Below are 16,575 nucleotides of genomic sequence, written 5' to 3'. Positions count from 1 at the left end.
TTTGGACCTTGTTCTACTCTGTTCTCCTTGTCAATTCCCACCACACCACTGATTCCAGTCCTGGGAATGAGTTCTAAGGAAATATTTCAACAGAAGCAAAAAATTGTATGTTCCAAGATGCTCGCTGCTGTTAAAAATGGGAAACAACTTAGCACTTAGTAGATATGAAATGTTAGAAAACCAGTTGAGTAGCTGATAGCAAATCTGTACATGGTACATTATACAACCACTAGAAATGGTAATGATAATGCCTTTGCAGAATGATGGAAAATACTTATTTGGCAGTAAGTGGAAAAAGTAGAATATAAGCAAGTATGTGCATTTTAGCAATCTATAAGGTATGCACTGAAGGCTGTTGGCAAAAGAGATAATTGTATTAGAATGGTGGAATGCTGGTGATTTTATTATTTTACAAAATTAGTGTTAATGTTAGATAATTTTAAAGCACTCTAAAAGAAGAAAAAAAAATACTACTTTAAAATATCATAGTAACTGTTCATGATTAGCCATTTTCCCTGACCCTCAAATTGATTCTCAAAGTGAGGCATGGGGTGACCTTGACATTATATTCAACATGTGGATTGCTGGGCCCTACCTCACCTGGGACCAGAATCCCTGGGAACTTTAATCCAAGAATCAGAAGATCAACCAGGCTGCAAAATGATTCTAATGCACATTCGTGTTTGAGAACCACTGTTCTAGAAGTTCTCAGAATCAAATTGTAAACAAATGACAAGAGGGAGATATTGATTTTCCCTCCTGAGAAGCAGACCGATTCTCTGAGAGCTAATGTGGTCAGGAATCAGTTCATCAATTTTTCAATTTAGCCAACTTACTTTAAACTTGTTTTAACAATAATCTTCCAAAATAGATTCTCTGTGAACATCTTTTTTTTTTCTGTGAACATCTGATTGCATTCTGCCTAAATATGTTAGTAACTACGCATTAAAAATATATTCTTATTCGATTCAATGTATTCTTCATGAATTTATTTCTTGCAAAATATTTTCATTAAATAACAGATTTAAAAGAAAATATATTCATAGGAAGAATGTATTTATATGAAAACTAAATCATTCTAGGTCTCTGAGCTTTTGACAAATGGAATATTCCTTAAATTGCTGTTAAGGGCAGCCCGGTGGCTCAGCAGTTTAGCGCCGCCTACAGCCCAGGGTGTGATCCTGGGGACCCGGGATCGAATCCTACATCAGGCTCCCTGCGTGCAGCCTGCTTCTCCCTCTGCCTGTGTCTCTGCCTCTCTCTCTCTCTCTCTCTCGTGAATAAATAAGTGAAATCTTTAAAAAAAAAATTGCCGTTAAGATAAAATATCCATTGAGAATATTCAAGGAGTTTTTGGAAACCCGTGAATTTAGTGAAATCAGAGTTGTCATTCAGCAAATTGATCCTTTGGGGGATTCAACTTTTGTTGAATTGACCTAGAGTCCTCTTGAAAAGCCCAAGGGACTCTGGGCTATGCTGAAGTCCAGGAGGCTAAGGTTGGGTCAGCAGGCTGAGTAAAAATCTGGGTGCGCGAGGTCTCCTAAGAGGTCCTGATACTCACGCTGAGAGTCCTGAGGGGGTCAATGGTAGCTCTTCCTCTTTCCACATCCAGTGGGGGCAGGAGCCTGCCAGCTGTTTCATCAGAGACAAAGCAGCCCTTACCCCTGTTAGAAATATTAAGACCCATTCTATGGAGTTTCAAAAAGGAAGGTAATGGTTTGCAGTGGAATTGGAGAAGTGGGGACAGATTGCACTCTTAGAGGGAGCCCCTGTATGCCTTATTCCCCTCACTTAAGGTGGGACTTCCCCACTGAAACCTCCTTTCTCCCGCGGGTGATCTTCCTTTGTGACTCTGCCATAGCTTTGTTGCTTACACAAATTCACACATGACCACCATTTTGGGCTTCACCCTGACAGCTTAGCAGCTATTGAAAGAGCCCTCAAAAGGAGACTGTGCTGATGCCAATGGCCACAGAGAGTCTTAGATAATCCCTGACGACGTCAGCTTACATCTGTTGAGTGCTTTCCATATGAGAGTCAGTGACCTGCCAACTTCTGTGCACGGTATCACTTACACTACAGCCCTATGAGGGCTCACTACAGCCCTCAGTACAGGCCTCTGAGGCAGGTATTATTCTTATCCCTGATTTACAGATGGAGAAATGGAGACCTAGAGATGCTAGGTCATTGCTCGAGGCCTCACAGCCACTGTGCGATTGGCCTGAGCTTTGACACCAGGTAGTCGGCTCCAGAGCTTCTGCCTCCTTTGGTTAGAGAGAAACACTCAGTTTTATTACCTGAAGCCCATCTGCTGCCAGTGTAGTCTTGAGGACAAATATTTAAAGAGAAAATGAGGAAGTGAAGGAAGAGGTATTCTCACAGGTGACCTGCCATGAGCTTGTTGACAGATTTTCAGACTTGGCCAAATGGGCTCTGGGCCTTGGGACCAATAGCAGATGAAAGTTGGCGATTCTCTATCGAATAAAAAAGGAATCCGTCAGCAATACAGGTCCTGAGGAACTCCTCTGAGTGTCATAGCCCAAGGGAGATGCAAATCACCCGACAAGGGCTTACTCTTGCTTTGTTGGGTTGCTTGAGAAAATATAGGATGTCCAGTTAAATTTTGATTTCAGATAAACAACAAATTTTTATTTTCATTTTACTTATTCATTTTCATTTATTTATTTATTTATTTATTTATTTATTTATTTATTTATTTTTTACTTATTCATTTTTAAAGACTTTATGTATTTATTTGAGAGAGAGGCAGCATGAGCTAGCAGGGAGGACAAGAGGGAGGGGCAGAGGAAGACAGATAAGTAGACTCCCTGCTGAGTAGGGAACCTGATGCAGGGCTCCATCTCAGGACCCCAAGATCATGACCTGAGCCGAAGGCAGATGTCCAACCTAGGTACCCCAACAAATAAATTTTGAGTATAAGTGTTTTGCAAATATTACAGGGGATATACTTATAATAATGAATTTTATTACTTACTTAAAATTCAAATTTCACTGGGAGTCTTATATTTCTTTTTTTTTTTTTTTTTTTTTTTTTTTGAGTCTTATATTTCTATTTGCTAAATCTAGCAACCCAGTTTCTTGGGGGAGACAGCTCACAACCCAGGCAGTGTGTTAATAAAGACAGAGTGAGAAGTACAGATAATGGGGCCTTTGGAGAAGGGAGAGTTCTGGATATAAATCCAAGGAGGTTACACAATCTTCTGGGTTAACAGACTCACTGGAAGGCACTTTGTGATGGGATGGCTTCCTGGCAGAGCTGGTTTCTAAGGATAGAAGGGAAGGATCCAGAAGGGTAGAGAGGGGGGAAGCCTTTGAAGCAATGCGAGGACAGTAAGCAGACAAGGAAATGTCTAGAGAATCTTCATGCAGGGGAAGACCAGAGGTGAAAGATGGGTCTGTGGAGGGTCTTAAGTGTCCTGTAAAGGGATTTTGGACACTGTCTTTTGGACAAGGATGGGTGACCAATCAAAGTGGTATTTTAGGAAGGTTAATCTAGTGATGGCACAGAAGATTGGTGGGAATAGGGCAAGAGACTGGGAGTTGAGCGAGAGGTGATGAGGGTCCGTGGGAAAGAGTGACCAGAAGGACATTCCAAAGCAATGGCCTTGTCTTTCAGGTACAATATCCAGATGCCCATCAGGAACACAGGCGGCCCAATGTGGCTGTCTCCTGTCAAGTGGGAGATCTGGGCCCTGCTGGGTATAGAGGAGAAGGCAGCCATGGGTGCAGAATCTCAGAGGGAAAGTATTCATGTCCGAGGCACCCTCAGAAGTCTCTCACTACAGAAGATGGAGGAAGGGAGAGTGAGTGTTATAACTTGTTCCATTCTACCCACCCTCTCTGCAACACACATGCGCACACACACCACTGTTGCTTATTCGGTTTGTATAGGTTTCCAACAGAAAATGAACTCCTGTTTTAATCTCAGATAATATTTAGTAGGGATGCAATTTCAGCCTTGCATTCTATTGTTTGCTTTCCTGGAAGCCAGTCTTTTAAAGATCCATTCCACTCCCAAAGCTGTCACCAGCTTGGCATGTGACCCTTTTTCTGTGGGTCCTCCTGCAGCTAAGACAACCCTATTTCTTGTAAACGGTTTTGAGATCCTCTAAATATCCTGAAAAATATTTCAGCAGCACATAAGATCATTGCTACATGGCCAACTCATCCCTTGCCTTGGCCCTGGCACCCAGCCAATCCTGAAAAGCCCACTCAGCTGTTCTAGGTTTTCCCAGAAGAGCTACCTGGGCAAGAAAGGAGAGGCCCAGACATGTTGGAAATGGCAACTGTTCCAGCCCTTTCCTGGGACTGGGTGGGACAGAACAGACCCACAGGGGCAGGGCATGAGGGAGGAGGCTCCTCCAGCAGGCAAGGCCCTGGGTACCCTGGCTCTATCTGATCTTCTCCCTACCCTGGGGTGATTGAGGGCTGGGCTTACGGCAAGGGTGACTTTCCAGAATGGCCTGGAGCAAAGGTGTGGCCCCTGTGAGTGAGGAGGGAGAACATTAACCTCCCCAGCATGTGAAAGCAAGGTGTTCAAACCCTAACTCACCATTTCCTGCCTCCTGCCTGCATGTCTTAGGCCAGGTGACTGCTATCTCTTCCTCCCATTGGGTAGAGTGTACGTCTCAGTATCTTCCCTGCAGAACTGACCAAGGCCAAGGTGCACTTGCCAGGACAGCTTGACCTTGGCATCAAGGTGATCCAAACTTCAGTGGTAAGAATGGGGGGTGGGAGGCAATGTGCAAACTGCCCATTAATCCTCATCGTGCCAGCCACTTGCCCATGGGAAAGACTCAAAGGCTCACCTTACCCTCCCACCCCATTGCCCAGGAGCTAAACTGTGCTGCCCAGGGGTTGCACCCCAACCTCTCAGACCTGCAGCCTCTCCCTGTTCTTTTGGCAGCCCTGGCCTATGCATGGACTCTGTACCCCTTCCCTGATTGTCCTTCCTTCATCAACTTCTCTGCCTGGAGAAGTCCTTATGGGACAACTTGCTCCAAAGTCCTCTCTCCCGTGAAGCCTGCCAGTTTCCTCCTTTGACACCTTCTTCTTAGGGCCCTCTGCTATCTGGAGAGAGCACTTATAAACCCAATACTCTGGAAGCTCTGTGTCCCCAGTTTCCAGCCTTGTGCAAATCTCCACAATTGCTCCCTGCCATTTCCCTGACCCAGTCTGGGTCCACTGAATGTTTGGGGTCTAGCCTGGCTGGACTTTGAGGGTCTCTGGGAGACAGTGCCTACAACTGGGGCTTTGAGCTCTCTTTCCATTCCCAGTGGCCTCCCCGGAGGTGGGGTGCTGACGGAGCAGGAAGTGCCCGGGTCAGTGCCCATGCACACCACCTGTGGCTTGTCTCAGCCTCACGCCTGCCTTCTCTGGCTCATCTCTGAGGCACTGGGTTCCTCCTTTATCCCCCAGACTCCTCCACTGACCGCTCCCTGGCCTTTCTTGCTGAGTCAGCCCTCTGCTAATTGCCACCAGCTGGCCAGGCTGCCTTCCCAAGATGCTGCGGGCTGCCGGCTTGTGGAGGCTGACTCTGGGTGACTTGTGTGCTGGGGAGTTGACATTGTCTCCCCCAGTGAATGTTGGGGGAGATATCCCAGCCAGGCCTGGGGGTCAGGTGAGTTGGGGAGAAAGGCCCAGGAGAATGTAGGGAGATGGGGGAATGGGTCTGGGGGAGACTCAAGGGCCTCCCCTTCTACTGTCCATAGCCTTTCTTTACAGCAGTGGTTCTCAACGAGGCAGCGTGATTCCCTCTCCCCACCCTCACCTGCTTGGGGCATCTGGCAATGTCTGGAGGTGTTTCTGATTGTCACAACTGGCAGAGGGAGGGGAGAACTACTGGCATCCCACGTACAGAGACTGGAGATGCTGCTCAACATCCAGCAAAGCACAGGACAGTCCCCATGACAAAGTATTATTTGGTCCACAGTGTCAACAGTGCCAAAGTTGAAAAACCCTACTTTAGAGAAAAGAGGCTGGGGCTGGCTGGCATAGGGGCCTCACATTCGAGAGGTGGGATCAAGTAGGTTTTCATTTGTCTGGGGGATGACTTGTCCTTAGGGCACACATACAGTCTTCTCTCCCCCTTTTGCCCCCCCCCATGGAGCCATCAGCACTCTCCCTGCACTCACTCTGCTCCTTACTGCAGACCCCCCCACCCCCATCCCTGTCTCCCAACAACTCCTGCTGGGGGCAATTTCTGCAGCCAGCAGGTATTAGATGCTGAGAAAACCTCTTACTTTCCTTTATTTTGCTCCATTATCAGCCCATAGTTTCAGAAGGACAAGGAAGCAAGGGCTTGCTTACTATTTTTCCAAAAACACTGTAGGCAAAGGAACATTTCTTTTCTTTCATCTCCTATATGATAATATTATTCACCACCATGCATTGATTGCTTATTTTGTACCTGGAACTTTCACACACGTGTTATGATATCATTGTCACAACAACGCTATGAAACAGCTATTATCACTCCTTGAAAAAAACCCAGCTGAGGCCCAGACTAGTTATGTAACTTGCCCAAGTCATGTAGGTAAAAGGGGTGGTGCTGAGATTGGGAGCAAGTCTTTGGTTCCCAAATCAGTAATTGGAACGCCCCCAAAGATTTCTCCCATAGGAAATCAGCATCACAGAGGAACTTTCTACATGAAAAGGACCACAGGGGCTCTCATTTCTGCCAGAACCATATGGGTACGGAGGAAGGGTGACCAGGAGAGAGGCTTCGGGCTGCTAGGAAAGAGGAGGCTACCAGAGGACAGGACTGATTTCCGGGAGGGGTGACTAATGCTGCCGTGAGTCAGCCTGGGCCCCGGAAGGGTCCTCTTCCTCCTCCAGGGCCCCTGCTCCCTGGCCCTGGGGTTGGTCAGGTGTCTGGAAGGAAGGACCGGGCGCCCCCCCTTTCCCTAGGAGAAGTGGTCTCTCCAGGCCTCCATCCGGGGAGCTCTCGCTGGGCTGCTGAGTGCTGCCAGGGCTTGGAGGCTGCAGGAGGCAGGCGGTAAACAGGAAATGGTTAAGTCAGAGCAGGTGGAGCATGCCGGGTGCTGGAGCAGGGCAGGAAATAGCTAAGCGGCTGAATGGACTCAAAAGAATGCTCTGCCCTCCTCCCCAAGGCTTTGGCCAAGGGCTGTCCACCCACCCCTCCTTGCCCTGCACTAGCAGACACGGGCCCAGCAGCCGCCTGACCCCCCACTGCCCTCCTCAGTTCTGCTGGGCCTGGGAGGTGCTGGGGGGAGAGGGCCCAGGGAACTGGGAAGCCCAGCCAGGACGGGCAGGGCAAGAAGGAAGGGCTTCCTTCTCTCTGGGGCTGGGAGCTGGGCCTATCTCCAGTGGCCCAGGAGTGAGAGGGTGGTGCTGGGGGCTTGGGCAGCCTCCCAGGGTCCTAGAGGTTGTTTTCGTCCCCCTGGTTCTTTGTTTCCTAGAGGGAAGGCCCTTTCTACTGACTGGGGCTCCTACCCTGGGCTGAGCCCGCAGCCAGAACAGTGGCCTGGGATGTAGACAGAAAAGGCTGGATGCCCCAGGGGGCTCTCCTGCTCTCTGCTTTCCTCCACAGCAGCAGGTGTCCCAGAAGAGGGGTGGCACTATCCTGGAAGGTGAGATGAGGAACCTGAGGTTAGGGAAGTTGAGTAGCTCACACAGGGAAAGGGATCTGGGGTTCGAACCCCTCTTCTGCCTCTCTGTCCTTCCCCTGCTGTCCCTCTGCACCTCTGTGCCTCTCCTGTTCAGAGAATTTTCTTTGCTCTACCCCGGAGTAAAATCAGTGGTGCTCTGGGTACTTCTTTGACTCCTTTCTCAGGGGACTTACCCTTGTGGGCAAGCAAGGCTCTACTTCCCAGGCTCCTCTTGCAGGTGAGTTGTTTCTCTGCAGAGCAAATGGTCCCATTGCTCTGGTCTTGAAGGGTGACTGATACGTTACTATCTGAGAGCTCTGGGCATCCAGGTATGAATACTCAGCAGGCAGGATTCCCTGGGTGCCTGAGAGCCACACAGGGACACTGAGATAGGCGTAGCCTATTCCTGGTGCCGGTTGTTGCTTGTTCTGCAGCACATGGCTCCTGGGTGCAGCTGTCTTGCCTTGGTAGGAGGAGAAGCTGTGCTTACATATTTTTCTGGTAGCAGTGGGCACCAAGGGTATCTCAGCCCCCCAAATAATGATAACCACCCAAGTTTATGGGGGTATTTTGTCCTATTTATTTATAGGAAGTATATATTTAAGTATGTACATGAATATATTTATACATATATTGATTCATGTAATCCCTACAGCAACCCAAAGAGGAGGTACTTTGATTATTCCCATTTTACAGGTGAGGCATAGAGAAGGGAAGTAACTTAACCCTGGTAGTAGGGCAGTGGTGGATTCAGGTACACTGAAATCAGCCCTGGGCAGCTGGCTCTGGCCCGCACTTTGGCCACTAGGCTGTATTGCTTGTGTGGGAGCCTTTGGAGGAGGCCACATTTATTCTCCTTGAGGTCTCTCATAAGATCCCTATTCTTTAGGAAAAATTCCTTGTCTTTCCAGAGTCAGAATTTCCCGAGCATCCTTCAATATATGTGAGGCTCTCGAGGTCTCTGATTAAGAATGCCAGAACAGAGAAGGAGAAAATAGGTGGAAAGCTCCTCAGTTCTCCCAGCTGGGCCATGAGCATGGCATCTTCCAGCTGCCACTGTTATGGGGCCCTGGGGAAATTCCACTATCAGTTCTGTTCCTTCAAGAGCTGTGTGTTGACACCAACTTTTTGTTAGTCCCTGGGCTGGGTACTGGGAGGAGCCAACTAAAGCAGACATATCGTGTGCCCTGGGGTGTTGGCAGTAGCAGAAGAGTGTTTTCATGTGTCTTTTGATTAAATGTGGTAGATACTCAGATAGAGGGAAGTGTGCAGGTAGGGAGCTCAGAAGCAGAGGACTAGTACTCAGGCAGCCTGGGAAGTCAGAGAAGGTATGCTGTAGGTGAACAGGCTGGACTGAGCCTTGAAGGAGGAAGAAAAGGGGTGGGCGTTGGGAGGCAGAGGTGACAATGCAGGCAAAGGCTTAGAGGCCTGCTAATGTTGGTGAAAGCAGAAACAGAAATACCTCAGCTTTGCTAGAGGCAGCAGGACAGGAGAGGACCTGGCGGGGTTGGCATCACAGGGCCAGTGAAGCCATATCAGAGCCCTAGAGCTTTGTCAGCCTCTGCCTCCTGGCTTGAAAGACCCCTGCAAAGAGAAAGGACTTGGAGGATGACAGCATAAGAGGTGGACTCACACTCTCTGGTTTTAAAAGTTCCTATGAAGCTGCAGTAATTGAGACAGTAGAACTGATGGAAGGATGGACATTTATAATAGTGGTCGTGGTAGAAAGTGGTGAGGGATATCCCTCACACAGTCAGCTGCATTTTGAAAAGTGCAAAGGGAATTCAATGGGGAAAGGACAATCTTCTTAAAAATGGTGCTGGAAAATTTAGACATCCATAATGAAAAAAAAAAAGCCATAGCTTCTAATGAAAAAAAATATCAGAGAAAACAAAAGAGGAGGTATGAAAGAAAACATAAAAGAGGGTATGAAAGAAAAAAACTAAAAGTAGGAAAGAAGAAAATGCGAGAGAAAATCTCTGTGACTTGGGTTAGGCAAAGTTTCTTGGTTATGACACTAGAAGCACAATCCATGAAAGAAAAATGGACAAAGGGGACTGACCAAAATTAAAAACTTTGGGTTTTCAGAAGACACTTAGGAAAATGAAAAGAAAAACAACCACAGACTGGGAAAAAGTGTTTGCAAAATCTGTATCTGACAGAGAGGACTTATATTCAGAATATATTGAAAAATTCCCCAGACTCAATAATAAGAAAATGAACAATTCAGTTGTTTTTTAATTTTTAAAAAAGATCTTATTTATTTATTTGACAGAGCACAAGCAGGAGGAGGGGCAGGGAGAGGGAGAAACAGACTCCCTTGAAGAGCAGTGAGCTGATGTAGAGCTTGCTCGCAGGACCCTAGGATCATGACCCTCGCCAAAGGCAGATACTTAACCAACTGAGCCACTCAGGTGCCCCAACAATTCAGTTTTTAAAATGGGCCAAATATTTGAACACACACTTCACCACAGAAGAGATGGGGATGGCAAGTAAACACATGAAAAGATGTTTAACGTCATCAATCACTAAAATAAAATGATAATAAGCATCCACTATATACCTTTAAGGATAGCTCAGATTAAAAAAAAAAAAAATCACAACCCAGCAGCTGACAATACCAAGCACTGGGAAGGTTGTGGAGTGATCCAAACTCTCGTTGGTTGCTGGTGGGAACGCAAAATGGCCCAGTCCCTGTTGGAAGGCAATCTGGCAGTTCAGCGTGCAGTTTGGCCTACACTTACCCTAGCACCCAGCAATCCCACCGTTAGGTATCTACCAAGAGAGATGAAAACTGATGTCCACAAAAACTTGTATGCAAATATTTATAATGGCATTTTTCAAAATGGCCAGAAACAGGGGACAACCAGGACGACAGAAACATTCTTCCACTGCCGAGTAGATAGACACACTGTCATGCCATCCCCTGAGTGGGACACCGCTCAGAGAGGAAATCAAACTGCTGATCCAGGTAACAACATGGGCCAATCTCAAGTGCACCAGGCTAAGTGAAAGGAGCCAGACCCTGGTGACTTTGTACCACAGGATTCCATGAGCAGATACGTCTCGGAGACATCATGGGTTCAGTTTCAGACCCCTGCAATGACGTGAAAATCACAATAAAGGGAGTCAAATGAATGTTTTGGTTTCCCAGTGCATAGGAAGTTATATTTACACTATACTGTGGGCTATTAAGTGTGCAATAGCATTATGTCTACAAAAACAACATATACCTTAATTAAAAATGCTCGCCATCGTCTGAGTTTTCCATGAGTCGTAATCACTGATCAAACATCACCATACCAAATACGACAATAATGAAAAAGCTTGAGATATTGTGAGAATTACCAAAATGTGACCCAGACCACTGTTGGCAAAATGGTGCTGATAGACTTCCCCCATGCACGGTTGCCACAAACCTTCAATTTGTAAAAAACAAAAAAACAAAAACCACACAATATCTGAGAAGTACAATAAAGGGAAGAGCCTGTATATGACAATCTGGAAAAGGCAAAATTACAGGAACAAAAAACCTAGTAGTTTTCAGGGCTAGGGCTAGGGCTGGGGACAGGGGTGGGCCGGGAACCCAGGAGAATCTAGGGAGTGATAGAACTGTTCTGTATCTTAATTGTGATGGTTACATGACTGCACGCTTTGTCAAAATGCATAGAAGTGTATTTTAAAATGGATGAATTTTACCATATGTAAGTTATATCTTGATAAACCTGACTTTATTTCTTTTTTAAAAAGATTTTATTTATTTATTCATGAGAGACTCACAGAGAGGCAGAGCCATAGGTAGAGGGAGAAGCAGGCTCTCTGCGGGGAGCCTGATGTGGGACTCGATGCCAGAACCCCAGGATCACGCCCTGAGTGGAAGGCAGACACTCAACCCCTGAGCCACCCAGGTGTCCTGATAAACCTGACTTTAAACAAACACAGTGCACCAGGTTATAGAGCCTCATTTTATAACTAGGCTTTAGGCCTGGGAGTTGGGGAGACTCACATTTGGTCTAGTTCTTACGGCCATCCTGCCCCCTTGGAGCCCCTCTTCCCCCCGCTCGAGAAGCCTTGCTCTTTGTGATTTCAGAGGGCCAGAAGGGGAACCATTAGTGAACCCCTCCTCTGGGGGTATTGTCCCTGTTTTTATTAAATGCAAGTGCTCCTCGGAGGCGAATAACTTAAGTTTGAGGGAGGCCGTGGCAGAATGAGAGAAGGGAATGGAAGGATGGGAAGGGAAATGGTTTCCATGAGGCTGGAGAGAGTAGGGGTGGAGGAGTGGGAGGTAGGGAGGTAGGCCTTCAGTTTGGTTGGTGGCACTGCACTGTACCCATGCACTGTGAGTGTTTGTGGGGAGTATGGATTAGGGGCTCCATGGAAGGAAGACTGCCTCATTGCTTTGGCTTATTATGCAAAATCCTCTTTCCCTACCTGGCCACCATAGCCCCTATCTGGGCTTCCTTCCCCAGCACCTTCCTCCTAATTATCCAATTCCAATTACGGGTTGCCCAGACAGGTTGGGGGATTATTTATTTATGGCATCTAAACACAAAAGACCTCAGCATCCTCTTGCTCACCCACATATTTCCACTCCTCTGGGTCCTTCAGGGTTCAGATCACCTTAGGCATTTCTATCCTGTTGGAAATTTCCTTGCCAGAGAGGAGTAGAAGTTCTGAGAAGGCATCAGGGCCCCAGGCTTCAGTGGTCTTGTGATGCAGATGATGGGGTGGAAGGATTGGTTGGGGCATCTGCTTGGCTTGTTTTTGTTTCGACAGCATTTTCTTCATAGGTGCATTCACTCTCCCACCACAGGGCCTTTGCACACACTCTTCCCTCTCTCTGGGGCTTCTCACTTTCTGAAGTTTAATTTAACCACCATTTACTATGCCTTACTGTATGCCTGGTATGGAGGATGCAGAAGGAAATAAGACTAGTCTTTTTATGGTAAGAAAGACTTTGGCCTAGGGAGATGGTGGTAACAACAGCAGCCGCAACAAACGCAGGGCCATTTAAGGAGGCATTTATGCAGACAATGACATTCAAAATTCAACAGTCCTAAATGCATGTCATTTCTATTAGTCCCTTTTTCTAAGTGAGGATGCTGAGTGAGGCTCAGAGAAGTTAAATCTCTGGCTGAGCTGGCACATGGCAGGGTTGAAACTTGAGTCTGTGCCTCTGGATCTCCAAAGCCACGTATATGACCATAGTATCATCCCACCCTCTCTCCCACATGGAGGAAAGCCACTGTCCAATTCCAGCTCCAACCTGCCAGGTCTTCAAGTTGATCTGCCATAGAATGAATGAAAAGCCAAGAGCACCCTGGTCTATCCCAAGGGATGCGGGCTGTACCTGGAGATACCAGCCCAAGACTTGGCGAAGGGGGCTGTGCAGGGATGCACACGCACTGGCCAGCTGGCCCTCACCTTTCCTGCAGAACCCTTCTCACTCACTGTATTCACAGGGCACATTTTCCAAGGTGTGAAATACAGGACTACCTGCTCCAGGGACCGGAGCCTTGGGAAGGTACTCCAAGGATGAGCCTCCCTTGCTCGAGGCTCTTGGGCTCCATATTTTGGACAGAGGGAAGGCATATCCTTGATGTTGAGTCCACAGCAGACCCATAAGTCAAAGTCCTGGTTGGGCTCTGCTGTCTAGTAAACCGAAGACGATCATTCATGAATAATGTGGGAGTGATATATTGTGTAATAGGGCTGGTTGATGGGCTGAGGGGTGACTCATTTCTGGAGAGCTTGAATCAGACCACTGTTATTTCCTTTGGCTTCCAGTGGACCTAACCCAGACTCCTCTAAACACCTACCTGCCTCAGTCACTGAATCAGAGATGTGGGCCCTGGTAGGCTGTGGAGAGCTGTGACCTTAAGGCGGGCCGAAACCAGTTAGAGAGAGATGCTTCGAAGAGGTGATGTGACAGGCTTTACAGAAGGGCTGATGGGACAAAGTGGGAAGTAGGGGCTCTGTCCAGGTGCAGGTGATATCGAGACCACAGAGAGAGGGGAGTGCGGTGTTTCGGTTGAAGCCAAGAATGCTCAGAGGGAAAAGAGACAAAATCTGATCCCTGAGAAAGATTAGACTTTCTTTTTTCTCCCTCTCTACCCTCCTCTCAAGAGCTGGAGGGAGAAGAAGCCTAGGAGAAATCTCCTGATTCTTTGGAAAGAATTTGGAAAGGCTGTGGCTTGCTGCCTGCATGGTGGTCCTCTTGAAAATGTTCCTGAGAGAGACCTGACCAGGTGGAGCTCGTGAACTGAATGCCTGTGTGGGGCTGGGGCTCCACCGGCCCTAGGCATCTGGATATGCCCAGAGGAGCAAAGCAGGGAGACCCTCCTTCTGGGGTAGCTCCCTGAAGGCGAGGGGGAGGCTTCCCTTCACAGTGCCCTCTTCCATTCAACCCTCCCTCCCCGCTCTTGCTCTGGCCAGCCAGCAGTGGGTCCTGAACTTTGGGCAGAGTAAGCAAAAACTCATCAAGGAGAAGAGGCCCAATAGAGGGTGTGGAGGAAGATACTGGGAGGGTGACTCTGGCACAGTCATCAAGGGCTGAAGATGCCCATGGAGCCTAGAGGGGGGCAGGGTGAGAGGGACATTTGACAAACTGTGCAGGTGCAGGTGGGAGCTTCCAGGCCCCACAAAGTCAGTGCTCTCGTCATGGTTAGGAATGGTGCCTGGCCTTCAGCGAGCCCAAGATACATGGCCATTAGCCCAATTATCTACATTGTATAGAAAACACTGTACAGGGATTGACTCCTCCCGAGACATCTATAGTCATTAACTGAATCGCACCATTTTAGCCCTCAAACAGCCTTCGGGGAACATATCTACTGCCCGAAGCCTGTTGTTTTCACGTGAATTGTGCGAATGACAAGGTACTTAACTCCCAAGTCTTCATTTTGTTATCCATCTCCTCCGTGACCTCACAAGCCCCATGCCCAGGACAATTTGCTCCACACACAGCCCAGACTCCTCCTAGATGACATGGGCTGCAGAAATGGGGGTTTGCTCGCAAGGCTAGGCCTGGGGCTGATAGTTTGTCCCCCTCTCCAAGAGGAAGCTGAAACACTGACAGGGTAGGCTTCCTTGCTTTGGGGCTGCCCAGGCAACACCATATGTAAGTACTGCAAGGATCTCAGAGACCCTGGTCCAATCCCTTCCTTCCTGGAAGCTTCTTCTATAAGATTCAGCTTATTTGAATAAGCTGTGGCTGTTCCCACGCCTGCCCACTCCTGCATACCTTGCCAGGCTCTATGTACTTTGCCCCAGACTTTACCTGTCTCCTTCACCTCTTTCCTGAAGAGAGACAGTTCCTCTCATGTGTTGCACTGATGGGGCTCAGCAAATCCAAGGGGGTTGGAGCAATGGGTACTTTTTGAGCAAGGCCTCTGGGAGAAAAGCCTATCTGACTCAGTGCTTCCGGGGAGTGGGGTAAACAAAGGCACAGTCTGAGCATGGGTTGCCATAGGAAGAAGCTAGTGGGTGAAGGTTAACAGGAAGCTGTGGGCTAGAACACAGCATTCTACTCGCTTTCCCTACCTTGTTCCCTGCCTTACTCGGCCCCGCATGGCATGTGTCCTCTGAAACTCAGCCACAAACTCCCAGGTTCTTTGGCATGGTGTTCACAACCTTGCCCACTGCCCTCTCAGGCCCCCCTGACACCTCCCTGCACATTCTCACCTGCTGGCCACACTCATCCACCTGACAGCAGTGAGCTGTGGGCTTGGGTGCTTCTGTACCTTTGCACCTGCTGTTCCCTCAGCCTAAAACATGCTTATTTCTCTGATAATTTTCTCATCTTTCAAACCCAAATCAACTCTCCCGGCCTAGAGTCTTCCCTGGTCCCCCACAGAGAGGGTAAGGCCATCTCAGGGAGAGTTGCCAGCCTCATTGAGGGATGGTTGACCTCTCTGCACTGTAATTAATCGTTGGCCCTCCTGTCTAATTCCTCTGCCAGAGTGACCCCCTCAGGAGCTCCTGCTGCATCCCGCAGTAGTAGGCGCTCAAGTAGGTCACGTGAGCTGATAAATGAACGAATGAGCTAGTGGCAGCTTGAGAAAGGGAAACACAGGGTGTCCTCTCCAGAGTCGGCTTTGGGCGCTGCTTCGGACACTGCTTCTCCTCCTCCTGCCCTTAAAAGAAGTTCCTCAAGAAGTTATGCCACCTGCCCGGCTCCTCCAGGGGTTTCTTCCTCGCTGTTAGCTTGTGGCTGTTCTGGGCAGTCCAGTGCAGGGTTTGCACATTTGCTGGGGACTTCTTGCCTGAGAACGCCTGGGAATCTGGTGTGGGTTAAATCAGAGGCAGGACTTTACTGTCTGCAGTGAGATTAGAGAGTACATACACCCAGGGGCTGCAGCAAGAACAGACAGGAAGGTGAGATTCCCAGGTTTAGGGAGGATTCCTTTTCGGGGTGGGGAAACCATAAGGACGATTGATAGAGTTGAGGTTGGGCCTGGAGACCGTGGCTGGGGTGGGGAGGGAGGGAGGGAGTGAATGTATGGGTCTGGCAGTGGGAAGGGAAGGTGTGGGCAGGGTTTCCCTGAGAAGGAGGAAGGGAATGGGAATACAAGTGGCTCAGTGGCCCAGCCGGGTAGCAGCTGAATCTTCAGTGTCTGCAGAGATCTGCAGGGAAAGCTGGAGAAAGAAAACGAATCAAGGATGCCCAGGGGCCGGGACCTGGGTGGAGGGCAGAGTAGCTTGGAAGTGCTAACCAGTGAGGTTGCTGGGCGCGCAGGCAGAGAAGCAGGAAATTGGCTTTAGGACAGGGCCCGCGCTGGGAATGTTCTGGACATTCCCTCTCTTCCTCACCACGCAGCCAGGCTAGTTCCCTCAGGGACCCTGGCCCCACACAGCTGAGCGTGTTTCCCCACTGGCCCCCACTCCGGCCCTCGCAGTTTAGATACTAATAGCCCACGGCACCCCAGGAGGAGGCGAACGGGGA

The 16,575-nt window shown here is 48.6% G+C and overlaps 2 long non-coding RNA genes across 2 annotated transcripts in view; both read right to left on the bottom strand.

Moving 5' to 3' along the window:
- Positions 1-8,090, bottom strand: part of LOC144320787 (uncharacterized) — a 28,728-nt gene extending 20,638 nt beyond the window's left edge. Inside the window, exon 1 of the long non-coding RNA XR_013386425.1 lies at positions 7,826-8,090. This is a non-coding gene — a long non-coding RNA (uncharacterized LOC144320787). The remainder of the gene's footprint in view (positions 1-7,825) is intronic.
- A 2,352-nt stretch (positions 8,091-10,442) lies between these two features.
- Positions 10,443-16,041, bottom strand: LOC144320785 (uncharacterized). Its single transcript, XR_013386423.1, has 2 exons — positions 14,911-16,041; positions 10,443-10,728 (listed from the first exon to the last, which is right to left on the bottom strand). It is a non-coding gene; the product is annotated as an uncharacterized LOC144320785 (long non-coding RNA).
- Between the last annotated feature and the right edge of the window lie 534 nt (positions 16,042-16,575).

The sequence above is a fragment of the Canis aureus genome, chromosome 9, assembly GCF_053574225.1.
Source record: "Canis aureus isolate CA01 chromosome 9, VMU_Caureus_v.1.0, whole genome shotgun sequence".
Classification (NCBI taxonomy): Eukaryota; Metazoa; Chordata; class Mammalia; order Carnivora; family Canidae; genus Canis; species Canis aureus.
The sequence above is the reverse complement of the archived record's forward strand: the minus strand, read 5'-3'. Positions and strand labels throughout refer to the sequence as shown.